Genomic DNA, 12,863 nt, shown 5'->3' with positions numbered 1-12,863 from the left:
GATCGAAGCACAACCAGGCGTGTTGTGGCTTCGCATCGGTGTCTGCAGCCTCATCGTCCAGCAGCCGTAGGTCGAAGCGCAACCAGAAGTGTTGTAGCTTCTCCTCGGTGCTACAGTGCATCAATTAGCCGGTGGTCGGAGCACAGCCAGGTACGTTGTGGCTCCACATCGGTAAGTACACGAACCTTATTACATTCACCTACCTGGGAGTGAAACAAACTCGACGTACCCTTCCTTCGCGAAACCAAAATGGCGACATCACCTGCAAACGATGCTTCGATGGAGTCCCAGGGTTTCAAGGGATTTTCCGAAGAAGAAATTCAAGAGAAGGTCACCATTTTGAAGGTGTTACGACTGAAACACCAGGCACTCTTGCGAAGCGTTACTCAAATCGAATCTGAGTTAAAGGCTGCTAATCTTACAGCGGCCATCAGTCGAGTAAATTTACGGGAATTGAGTAAATTGAAAAATTCTCAACGTGTAGTGTTCAATCAAATTGTTAACACGAGGTCCCTAATTGACAGTCAAAGTTTTTATTGTTATTGATGTTGTGGCGGTGACAGCTATTCGAACAGCATATTTTCGAATCATCCGTTCGAATGCACAATGGGCATTTGCCGGGACGAAATTCAAAAAATCAACTTTGTAATAGCGCAATTCCAAATAATAGGTTTTAATACTAAGGGTTAAACTAAGAAAAATACCAAATATGAGCTCTTTATCTGTTATGGTTCTCTAGAAAACACCTCTCAAAGTCGAGATTTGTTAAAAAAACGCAGAAAAATCTTCACTTTTTTTGAAAACTTTAAACCTTTGTAACTTTTTCAAATATGAATCGATTTTGATAAATTTAGACATTTTATAAAGGGTATTTAGTCAGCTTTATAAACACATGAAAAATTTTGAGCTAAGTTAATTTTATGCAAAAATATACGATAATAACTGAAGAAACCTCCTGAAAATTTTCATAATTTTAATTTTTGACTTGATGCCATTATAAAAGTGGCGTAGAGTGGCGTTGTCTCATATATGTCACATCATAGTGTAATATATATACTATCAATCTGTGAAGAAATATTTTGCGAAAGTTTGCGAACGCGAATTTTATTGAAGTTTTTTCACATCAACTTTTTCTAAAAACAGACACATGCGTAAGTAGGCGGCTCCATAGGTGCCTAGTGTAGCGTATTTCGTGTATTCTACAAAAATATTCAATTACGAAACTGTGTATCTTAGTTTCAGCTCATGTACTTATCTTATATGTAAATTTCTATTCTAACCTAACTTTATCATTAAATATAATGAAGCAAATCAGAACCAAATACCTTTTGGTCCTACTGCAGATTATAGAAGGATATAAGGAAAGTAATTCTTAAATTATACGCATAACAGGAAAACGTTATGAATGCAGTAGCATCTATTGGCGTTTTGGGAGAAGAAACTCCCAAAACTCATGACAAACTTAATATAAGGATAGAGGGGAGATGCTACAAAGAATATTTTGCAAGAAAGAAAATGCATCCAGAAGGACATTTTGTATAATGAGCTGTATTCCTCTGATTCGTTAACCAGTTCAATATCAGTAGCTACTCGCACTAAAACAAAGACAGGGTTTAACTTTACAAATGAAGTAAATACTTAGTTTGTAGCTATCGTGCAATTTTGATTTTTTCAGATAGTTGTAAAACCAAGAAGGATTTTTAGTTTTACTACCCCTTCTGAAGGTAGTACAGCACTTGGAAAGGTATTGGATGAATACTCAAAGACAAACAATATGTGCTGCTTTTCATTACGAATTTGGGAAGTACTTTATTTCAATGCACCTGCTCTATCTAATTATTTAAATGCCTTTATTCATGACTTTAGAAAAGTGAACTAGACGTCAGGAGCTTGTAATAGCATCCACCTAAGTTGTGTATGTAAATTTTTAATATTTGTACTACCTGTGAGTAAAAGTGACGAGAATTAGCTACAATTGTCCTATACATAGCAGAAAAAATTATCTTATTCAAAATTATTATGTTTTGTTTATATATTATTATTATTATTATTATTATTTATTTAATCTTCATTATGGAACATTACAGTATATTTTAAAATGGTTTATACTATTAGCAACAAATAATACAAGAAAAAAACACACAAAATTAATAAAACTAAGCAAAGATCCCTTAAAACACTATTTTATGCAGCGCCACCTGGTGGTATGGATGCGAACTACAAATAAAATGTTATTTACTATCATAATACTTTACTACAAACGATAAAAACTAACAATTTCTGCAAAAATAATTTTATCCCGCAATTTTTTCTAAACTGCCCATTGTGGAATGGCGCAAAGCTTTCGAAATGCTTCTAAAGTGAGACAGCCGTTGGATAGAAGAGCATAACCAGTTTGCGCATTAAAGGGACGAATCAGAAAATAGGTCGGCCGCGGTCAGCATAAGGGTCAACTGAGGTCGTTAAGAAAAAGGGACGCGCGCAAGCGTAAACAAAGTTAGTAGCAACATCAAGAGCAAAGGAGAAACTGCGGAAAACGTTTTTTAAAGTGTCGTAATATAAAACAGTTCCCACTATTAAAAGGAAAATTTCGCCAAGAGTTTTATTTAAGCCCTTTACTTGATTGATCGTTGCAACAATCTTTAAAAAACATTTTCATTACAATTTTCGATCCTTCTTGAAAATTTTGCGTAACAAAATGCCCGCGAGTAAGTGCGAGTGTGTGAAGTGCGATTCGCCAAACGACATCGATGATATGGTGCAATGTCAAGATTGCAAAAAGTGGTGTCACTTTAGTTGCGCTGGAGTTGGTGAAAGTGTGGCAGAAGAATACTGGGTGTGCGAAAAGTGCGTAGGAAAAGGGCCAGGACCGTCGATGAAGACGAGGCGCCCAAGGAGTGAGAAAGCGATGGCGGTTGTTGCAGGACCAAGCCAGCAGCCCGATCTTCCTAAAAGTTCGGAGAGATCGGAGTCGATGCCTGGTACAAGCGAAGAACCATCGGCTAAGCCTCTTAAAATTCCTACCGTCGCAGCAAGCCACTCGAAGAAAACCGCCTCCAACTCTTCGCGTTTGTCGGCTCAAGTGGCTCTCCAACGTTTGGAAAAGGAGCAAGCGCTGCAAAAGCAATTAATACTGGCAGAAAAACAGAAAATGGAGGCCGAGATTACGGCGAAGATGGCCAAGCTGCAGTTGCAACATGAAAGCCAACGCAACGCTTTGGAAGACGAGCTGGAGAACCTATCGGTTTATTCAGCAGCCACTAAAACCGACAGAACAGCTGAATGGGTGAAGCAACAAAGGCAGAAGCAGGAAGGAACATCATCAGTTCAAAGAGAAGTTGAGCCCTCATCGCAGCATATGCCGCAGGCAAGCTCGTCGACCCCGATAGTGACGCCGCGTGAGACTCCTGTGCGAGCGACAGCGCAGAGCATCGCGCGAGATATGTACCTGAAAAAGTTGCCTATCTTTTCGGGATGCTCGAAGGAATGGGCAGTATTTCTCAACTGCTACAACGAGTCGACAAGAGCATGCGGATATACGGACGGCGAAAATACCATACGGTTAGTAGAGTGTTTGAAAGGCCCCGCACGAGATGCCGTTCAGTCAAAGCTAAGACTGCCCAACGCCACACCTCTTATCATCAAGCGACTGGAGAAGCTGTTTGGAAAGCCGGCTCAGCTAATAAGGCAGCTTACGGATAGTGTGCGGAAGTTAGATCCACCGAAACCCGAACAGTTGAATAGCCTGATCACGTTCGGGCTAGAAGTGGTGAACTTGTGTGACCACCTGACGCTCAGCAACATGAAAAGTCACTTTAACAACCCTGAGCTACTAGCAGACTTGGTGGAAAAACTTCCCGCTACGAGGAGGCTGGAATGGTCTCGGTTTAAAAACAAGTTTGCCGAGCCAACTATAAAACACTTCGGGGAGTTCATGGAGGCTTTGGTGGATGACGCGTGCGACGTTACCGCGTATATCCCCCCCCCCCCCCCCCCGAGCAGATCATCCAAGGACGTCTAGGAGTTTCCAATCACACGTCCACTCACAACCTGCCAAAACGGAAGCAAATACGAGTGTTTCGAGCGCCTCACAATTCAGTAACGTCAAGTGCCTGGTTTGTGACATTCGTGGACACGTTGCCAAACATTGTGAGCTGTTCAAACGGATGGATGTGGATGAGCGGTGTGAAAGCGTATTAAGGCTACAACTCTGCTTGACCTGCCTTAACAAACACGGGTCTAAGCCGTGTAGATCACGATTTTTGTGTCGTGTACCAGGATGCAGCGGACGACATCATACTTTGCTTCACCGTGGCCAAAACACCCAGCAGGTGCACTACCAAACGCACCACGACTCTAGACAACCCGCAATTTTCCGCATCGTCTCAGTGACAGTCTACAACAAAGGGCGAGCCGTGGATGCTGTAGCTTTCCTGGACGAAGGATCATCCGTCACCCTGGTGGAAGCTGAATTAGCTTCAAAGTTGGGACTTGACGGAGAAGTGGAACCATTGGAGCTCTGCTGGACAGGCAATGTGACCAGGAGGGAATCTACATCGCGACGAGTGAGCTTCCAGATATCGGCGAAGGGGGAAGGGCGGCGCTATTCTATAGCAGCCGCCCACACAGTGAAACAGCTAAGTCTACCGTCCAATAACGTGAATTACGACGCACTGATAAGATCCTTTCTACACTTGCAGCACCTTCCAACGTCATCCCTGGAGCACCGGAAACCATCGTTGCTGATCGGTCTCAATGATGTGGATTTGATCCGACCTCTGGAAACTCGGTTCGGTCTACCCCACGAACCCATCGCAGTAAGGAGCGCCCTGGGCTGGGCCATCTACGGGCCAAACAACGCAAAGACAGGAAGGACGATGCTGGGAATGCATCAAATTTCCCAGCAACTAGAAGAGAGTTCCCGCGGAAAAGTCTGCGACGAGGGAACGCAAGACGATCTTCTACAAGAGATCCTACCGGAGAGCTCCCGCGAACCCCATCGCGATGAGGGAGCTAACACGGATCTACAGGAGGAATTGGTGATTCCACAACAATCGGCAGCTCAACCGGAAGAAAAGAAAAACTGCGAGTGATACCAGACCTAGCAAACGCCCTTAAGAGCAGCTACAAGCAAGCAATCGTGTTGTCCGAAGCAATGTGGGATAGGTGGCTGAAAGAGTACGTCCCAACACTAAACCGCCGTACAAAGTGGCTTGAGCCGTGCAAGCCGCTTATGCCGGGAGACTTGGTTTTTATCACGGAGGGACCGAGAAAAGAATGGATGCGCGCGATTGTTCAAGAAACGTTCCCGGGAACAGACGGTACAATAAGGCAAGCATTAATACGCACAGCGTCAGGGAAGGAATTAAAACGTCCGGTAGTAAAGCTAGCACTAATAAACGTAGAAGTAGATAAGGAACAGTTAACATAAAGAACCACAAGCACAATATCCCTACAAAGTAAATTAGTGAACAACAAGTACGTGCAAGCAGACGTGTTCACGGGGTGGGGAATGTTAACACGAGGTCCCTAATTGACAGTCAAAGTTGTTATTGTTATTGTTGTTGTGGGGGTGACAGCTATTCGAACAGCATATTTTCGAATCATCCGTTCGAATGGCGCAAAGCTTTCGAAATGCTTCTAAAGTGAGACAGCCGTTGGATAGAAGAGCATAACCAGTTTGCGCATTAAAGGGACGAATCAGAAAATAGGTCGGCCGCGGTCAGCATAAGGGTCAACTGAGGTCGTTAAGAAAAAGGGACGCGCGCAAGCGTAAACAAAGTTAGTAGCAACATCAAGAGCAAAGGAGAAACTGCGGAAAACGTTTTTTAAAGTGTCGAAATATAAAACAGTTCCCACTATTAAAAGGAAAATTTCGCCAAGAGTTTTATTTAAGCCCTTTACTTGATTGATCGTTGCAACACAAATATTAGAACAACTCACCCCTGATGCAGAAAATGATTTTAAGCACGACGAAAGCTTCACAAAGCTTGCTACTGTTATAGAAGTAGCCCTTGAATCGTTTGCAATTGAGTCGCCACCAAGCACACCAACTACTTCCATATCGCCTGTACTTCCGTCAGCAGGCCAACACCTTTCGATTCCGATGCCCACATTTGATGGATACCAACAGTGGACAAAATTTAAGGCCATGTTTATGGACCTGATGAATCGGTCATGTGATTCAGATGCAGTGAAGCTGCATCATTTAAACAAGGCACTAGTGGGAAAGGCGGCAGGCGTCATAAGTGCAAGTGTGATTGCTTCTAACAATTTTGCCTCGGCGTGGAAACTGCTAGAAGAGCGGTTTGAAAACCCACGGGTTATCATAGAGCACCATATTAGTGTATTGCTAAAACTAAAGCCATTGACACGCGAATCGGCTAAAGGATTGCGTGAGTTGGTTGAAACATGCTCAACGCATGTAGATGCTCTCGTCTACATGAAGCATCCCATTGATAACTTAAGCAATAAAATAATTACGCACATTTTGATTTCCTGTCTCGATTCGGAAACAAGAAAACTTTGCGAGCGAACACTCGAACACAAAGAGTTTCCCGAACTATTTGCCATCCTTAAATTAATCATTCGACAATGTGACGTGCTAGAGCAATGTGGAACAGAGGACAAGGGCAAGGCTAAACCAGCAATGTCAAAGGTTTATAGTAGCACAATACAGAACTGCAAGGTCTGCAAAAAACAGCCACACTACATAAATAAATACCCGGAGTTTCTAGCATTGCCTGTAACAACGAGACGAGAAAGAGCAAGGGAACTAAACCTGTGTTTCAACTGTCTTGGGTCGGGACACTCGTCAAAAAAGTGTCCATCTAAATGGGTGTGCAGACAGTGCCAACAAAGGCATCATACACTTGTACATTTGGATACAGGTGTAACAGAAATCCCACTAGAGCCGCTGCCTTCCACTTCCAGTGCCACCCACATCAGCTCGCCACAAACCATTCTCAATGCACGAATGCAATCCACAGTGCTATTATCAACGGTCATTCTAAATATCGTAGATAGCAGTGGTATTGAGCACCAAGCACGAGCCTTATTAGACAGTGGGGCTCAGTCTAATTTCATTGCCGGCGAATTAGCGCAGAGATTAAGACTGCCACGTAAATTAGTAAATATTCCGCTATTAGGCGTTGGTGGCAGCACTGGAATAAATGTGCGACATTCAGTTAACGCAACAATACGTCCACATTATATCACAGAAACTTTCGCCATGAGAGATTTCTTTCTCGATCCGAATATGAAAAATTAAAAAAAGACAAGGTTTCTTAGAGTTGCAAAATCCGAATCCAGAAAGAAATCTCTCATCCCTCTTCACCCCCTTCTGCGACATAGGCTCCTCAAATTACTTGAGAGAGCAACTAGCGGGAAGGTTTATTATTGGTGTTGAACGGTTGAGAGGATCGCTGTTACCCGAGCGGGTTTGACTTACACGGCCGCATCCTTCGCGTGGCCCACAGATCCGTTCGCCGTCGTAACAATATTAGTTGCATGAAATGCTTGGCTAAGGCCTTTATGGGATCTACAATTCCCAACGGATCGTAGATGCGAGCAATGGAGGACAATATGCTCCGCTTTGTTACCCTTTCTGGCATTGGATGATCTGCCATCTTGAAAGATAACACATCTGATGACTTATCCCAAACAAGTCCGAGTGTTGCCGTCCCCAAGACTCCCTTGCCGTCAATCTCTTTATTTTGGCTTGCTCATGTGCCCCAGGTGTAAATACTCATCCATGAACTCAGTATACGCCTTTCGCGTGTCGGGTTCTCGTTCTAACCGACGCTCGATGGCTAAAAACCGCCGTAATGCGATCATTCGCGATTCACCCATCCGCCCAATCATGTCTGGTTTGCGTGGAAGCTTCACAATGTATTTACCACTCTCATCCCTAGTCGTCGTTTCCGTGTAGAAACTTTCACATGCAGCTTCTTCAACACTCCAGCTAGGTTTCTCGCTTAAGTCTTCGATGGTGAAGAAACGTTTCATGAGTGTCTCAAGAGACATCGTAGCCGTAGCACACATTGTGGGTGGCGATGCTATTTGAGCGGGTGCGTTGCCACTAATCACCCATCCAAACTTTGTCTGTTGAAGTATAGGACGGTTTGTACCGAGGGACGGTTTTCGATCCAGCAGAAACTCATAAAAATATTCCGCTCCTAAAATTATATCGATGGGCCCAGGACGATGAAAGGTAGGATCAGCTAGCGTATATTCTACTGGTATATTGAACTCGCTTAAGTCGAGCTGATAAGCTGGCAAGTCTGATGAGGGTTTAGAAATCACAAGTAACTCAATGGCGAAAGTTTCTGTGATATAATGTGGACGTATTGTTGCGTTAACTGAATGTCGCACATTTATTCCAGTGCTGCCACCAACGCCTAATAGCGGAATATTTACTAATTTACGTGGCAGTCTTAATCTCTGCGCTAATTCGCCGGCAATGAAATTAGACTGAGCCCCACTGTCTAATAAGGCTCGTGCTTGGTGCTCAATACCACTGCTATCTACGATATTTAGAATGACCGTTGATAATAGCACTGTGGATTGCATTCGTGCATTGAGAATGGTTTGTGGCGAGCTGATGTGGGTGGCACTGGAAGTGGAAGGCAGCGGCTCAAGTGGGATTTCTGTTACACCTGTATCCAAATGTACAAGTGTATGATGCCTTTGTTGGCACTGTCTGCACACCCATTTAGATGGACACTTTTTTGACGAGTGTCCCGACCCAAGACAGGTGAAACACAGGTTTAGTTCCCTTGCTCTTTCTCGTCTCGTTGTTACAGGCAATGCTAGAAACTCCGGGTATTTATTTATGTAGTGTGACTGTTTTTTGCAGACCTTGCAGTTCTGTATTGTGCTACTATAAACCTTTGACATTGCTGGTTTAGCCTTGCCCTTGTCCTCTGTTCCACATTGCTCTAGCACGTCACATTGTCGAATGATTAATTTAAGGATGGCAAATAGTTCGGGAAACTCTTTGTGTTCGAGTGTTCGCTCGCAAAGTTTTCTTGTTTCCGAATCGAGACAGGAAATCAAAATGTGCGTAATTATTTTATTGCTTAAGTTATCAATGGGATGCTTCATGTAGACGAGAGCATCTACATGCGTTGAGCATGTTTCAACCAACTCACGCAATCCTTTAGCCGATTCGGGTGTCAATGGCTTTAGTTTTAGCAATCCACTAATATGGTGCTCTATGATAACCCGTGGGTTTTCAAACCGCTCTTCTAGCAGTTTCCACGCCGAGGCAAAATTGTTAGAAGCAATCACACTTGCACTTATGACGCCTGCCGCCTTTCCCACTAGTGCCTTGCTTAAATGATGCAGCTTCACTGCATCTGAATCACATGACCGATTCATCAGGTCCATAAACATGGCCTTAAATTTTGTCCACTGTTGGTATCCATCAAATGTGGGCATCGGAATCGAAAGGTGTTGGCCTGCTGACGGAAGTACAGGCGATATGGAAGTAGTTGGTGTGCTTGGTGGCGACTCAATTGCAAACGATTCAAGGGCTACTTCTATAACAGTAGCAAGCTTTGTGAAGCTTTCGTCGTGCTTAAAATCATTTTCTGCATCAGGGGGGAGTTGTTCTAATATTTGATTGAACACTCCACGTTGAGAATTTTTCAATTTACTCAATTCCCGTAAATTTACTCGACTGATGGCCGCTGTAAGATTAGCAGCCTTTAACTCAGATTCGATTTGAGTAACGCTTCGCAAGAGTGCCTGGTGTTTCAGTCGTAACACCTTCAAAATGGTGACCTTCTCTTGGATTTCTTCTTCGGAAAATCCCTTGAAACCCTGGGACTCCATCGAAGCAACGTTTGCAGGTGATGTCGCCATTTTGGTTTCGCGAAGGAAGGGTACGTCGAGTTTGTTTCACTCCCAGGTAGGTGAATGTAATAAGGTTCGTGTACTTACCGATGTGGAGCCACAACGTACCTGGCTGTGCTCCGACCACCGGCTAATTGATGCACTGTAGCACCGAGGAGAAGCTACAACACTTCTGGTTGTGCTTCGACCTACGGCTGCTGGACGATGAGGCTGCAGACACCGATGCGAAGCCACAACACGCCTGGTTGTGCTTCGATCACCGGCTGGCTGGCGAGCGATCTGGGTAGCACCGAGGAGAAGCTACAACACGCCTGGTTGCGCTTCGGCCTACGGCTGCTGGACGATGGCGCTGCAGACACCGATGCGAAGCCACAACACGCCTGGTTGTGCTTCGATCACCGGCTGGCTGGCGAGCGATCTGGGTAGCACCGAGGAGAAGCTACAACACGCCTGGTTGTGCTTCGGTCTACGGCTGCTGGACAAGGAGGCTGCAGACACCGATGTGAAGCGACAACACGCCTGGTTGTGCTTCGATCACCGGCTGGCTGGCGAGCGATCCGGGAAGCACCGAGGAGAAGCTACAACACGCCTGGTTGCGCTTCGGTCTGCGGCTGCTGGGAGAACTCACACACTTGCACTAACTCACACGCGGTTCACTTCGGTTTTCGACGGATCACACGCGACTAACTTTCGGTTTCCATTTCCGGTATTCGGTATCCGGTTCGAAGGACCAAATGTAGGGGGGTGTTACGAGTAACGAGGCCTACTCCGCGATTTTTGGTTTGGGGAGCGGAAGGAAGGGAAGGGGATACCAGAAGGCTATCGGTGGAAACCACTGAGTAACCTTGGTGAAAGGGTAGGGGGAAACCGAAGGCGTCCAGCGGGCAAGCCACTTGATCAACCCAGGGGAAAGGGTAGGAAGGGAACCAAAAATAACAGCGCAGAACCGCAGAACACCGAAGAACGTGTGCAAGTGTCAACCTTTGGCTACCCGCTAAGACCCTTAGGCGATTTGCACACTAGATGATGCGAGAATAGAGAAATTCAAAGAAAATCAAGCTTCTAATCGTTGCTGTGTGTTAATCTCTCAATTCAATTTATTTTACAAATGGTTGTGTACTAATCGTCGTCGTGCTGCTGTAGCGATGCGTAAACATTACAAGATTACAAGATTACACAATTACAAATGGTGGGACGCATTACATACGTGGAACGTTTAGTGTCAACACGCATGGCGACGGACAGACAACGCCATCTGTCGGCGCGTAGCGAGAGAAAGTGTAACGCGGGTTGCATACTCATTCGTCAACAACACCTATCAATACATCTCACGCTTGTGAAATACGCGCTTCTTAAGGATGTACAGTGTCGGACAATAAGATAGAACCCTAGTTTTTCATCGCACCGTGCACTTGTTTTACCACGTTAGTCGTGTGTGTGTGTGTGTGTGTGCGTGTGTGTGTGTGTGTGTGTGTGTGTGTGTGTGTGTGTGTGTGTGTGTGTCTGTGTGTGTGTGTCTGTGTGTGTGTGTGTGTGTGTGTGTGTGTGTGTGTGTGTGTGCGCGTGTGCGCGTGTGTGTGTGCGTGTGCGTGTGCGTGTGCGTGTGCGTGTGTGTGTGCGTGTGTGTGTGTGTGTGAGTTTGTGTCTGTGTGTGTGTGTGGGGGGGGGGGGGGGGGTTTGGTTTTTGGTTTTTGTTTATCCATACGCATGTTTTCGCTGCTAAACAACGATGTTATTCATCACGTATAGAAGCAGAACGCAGGCAGAGCACGGGATCAGCCGTGTCCAAGTTTTTAATCAGCGCGTTCTTGACGGTCCAAGCAAGCAATGTTAGTAACGCTGGGTCGAGGTAGACGTTGTACCGATTATCAGCGCCATATGAAAAAGCGAATGGCTGCTGCTGGCATTAAGCGCAAAACGATCGAGTTCGTAATGTTTATGTTTATGTTTATGTTTATGTTTATTTGTCTGTCGATGGACAATAATGCCCTCTCGAACCATTTTAGCGATGTTTTACAACGAGTTCTTTACAATGGATTACAATAACATAGAACATAAAAATGTGCACTATGGAACCAAATTTAACACAGAAACACGATCATTAAACTCAGTTGGCAAAATCCTCGGCTCAAAAGCGTCGCTGATTGCGTTGAAAGCACGGCACATAAGTAGGAACGGGTCAGAGGAGCCAAATTGCGTTCTACGGTCGTCGAGGGCCAACATTGCCTTAGTCCGGAGCGGCCTGGCCGGAACGTACAGGTTGATGGCAGCCAGTAGTGACGGATAGTCAATACGGCCGTCGAGAAGTCCCGTGATGAACGACAACCTGGCTTTTCGTATTCGCTCACTTAGGTACCCACCCTAGTAAACACCTAAACGTAAACTAAACCCAGCCCGAGTAGTAAACACCTAGTCCGGTAATCGAGCTTTTGGTTCCATGAGCGAAGTGCAAATCGTGAAAATTTTCGCTGGATTGATTCCAATCGAGCTAACGGACGCGTTGCAGTTGGCCACCATACGATATTTACATATTCCATCAACGACCGGATAAGTGAGCAATAGAGCGCCTTGGTGCAAGGTATATCATTAAGCTCGCGAGTCATATTGATAACTAGTCCTAGCATTCTATTGCTGGTGGCTACTACGTGATCCAGCTGATCCTTAAATGATAGTTTTGTATCGAGCAAAACACCTAGACCCTTAACACATAGTTTTCTCACCAAGCGCATATTCATACAATGATGGGCAGCGAGAACGACTGAAAGTGATGACTTCACATTTATGTGTGCATTACGGTTGCACCAACACTGGAACTCATGCAAGGAAGTTTGCAGTCGGGCGTGGAACGATCGCGCACTTTTGTCGCAAACGCGCTTCGGACATCCGAAATGTGTTAGGACAACCGAAACGCGCTTGGACAACCGAAACGCGCTTGGACAACCGAAACGCGCAAGTCAACCGGACGTCCTCAGAAGACCACGGCGAAAGAAGACCGTAAAATTGTT

General features: G+C 45.0%; 1 protein-coding gene across 1 annotated transcript in view; it reads right to left on the bottom strand.

Annotated features, from left to right (window-relative positions):
- LOC133392901 (uncharacterized) overlaps positions 1–12,863 on the bottom strand; it is a 590,816-nt gene that overhangs the window by 279,785 nt on the left and 298,168 nt on the right. The window lies entirely within an intron of this gene.

Source organism: Anopheles gambiae, chromosome 3 (assembly GCF_943734735.2).
Source record: "Anopheles gambiae chromosome 3, idAnoGambNW_F1_1, whole genome shotgun sequence".
Classification (NCBI taxonomy): Eukaryota; Metazoa; Arthropoda; class Insecta; order Diptera; family Culicidae; genus Anopheles; species Anopheles gambiae.
Note: the sequence above shows the minus strand (reverse complement) of the source record. Positions and strands in the feature narration are given on the sequence as shown.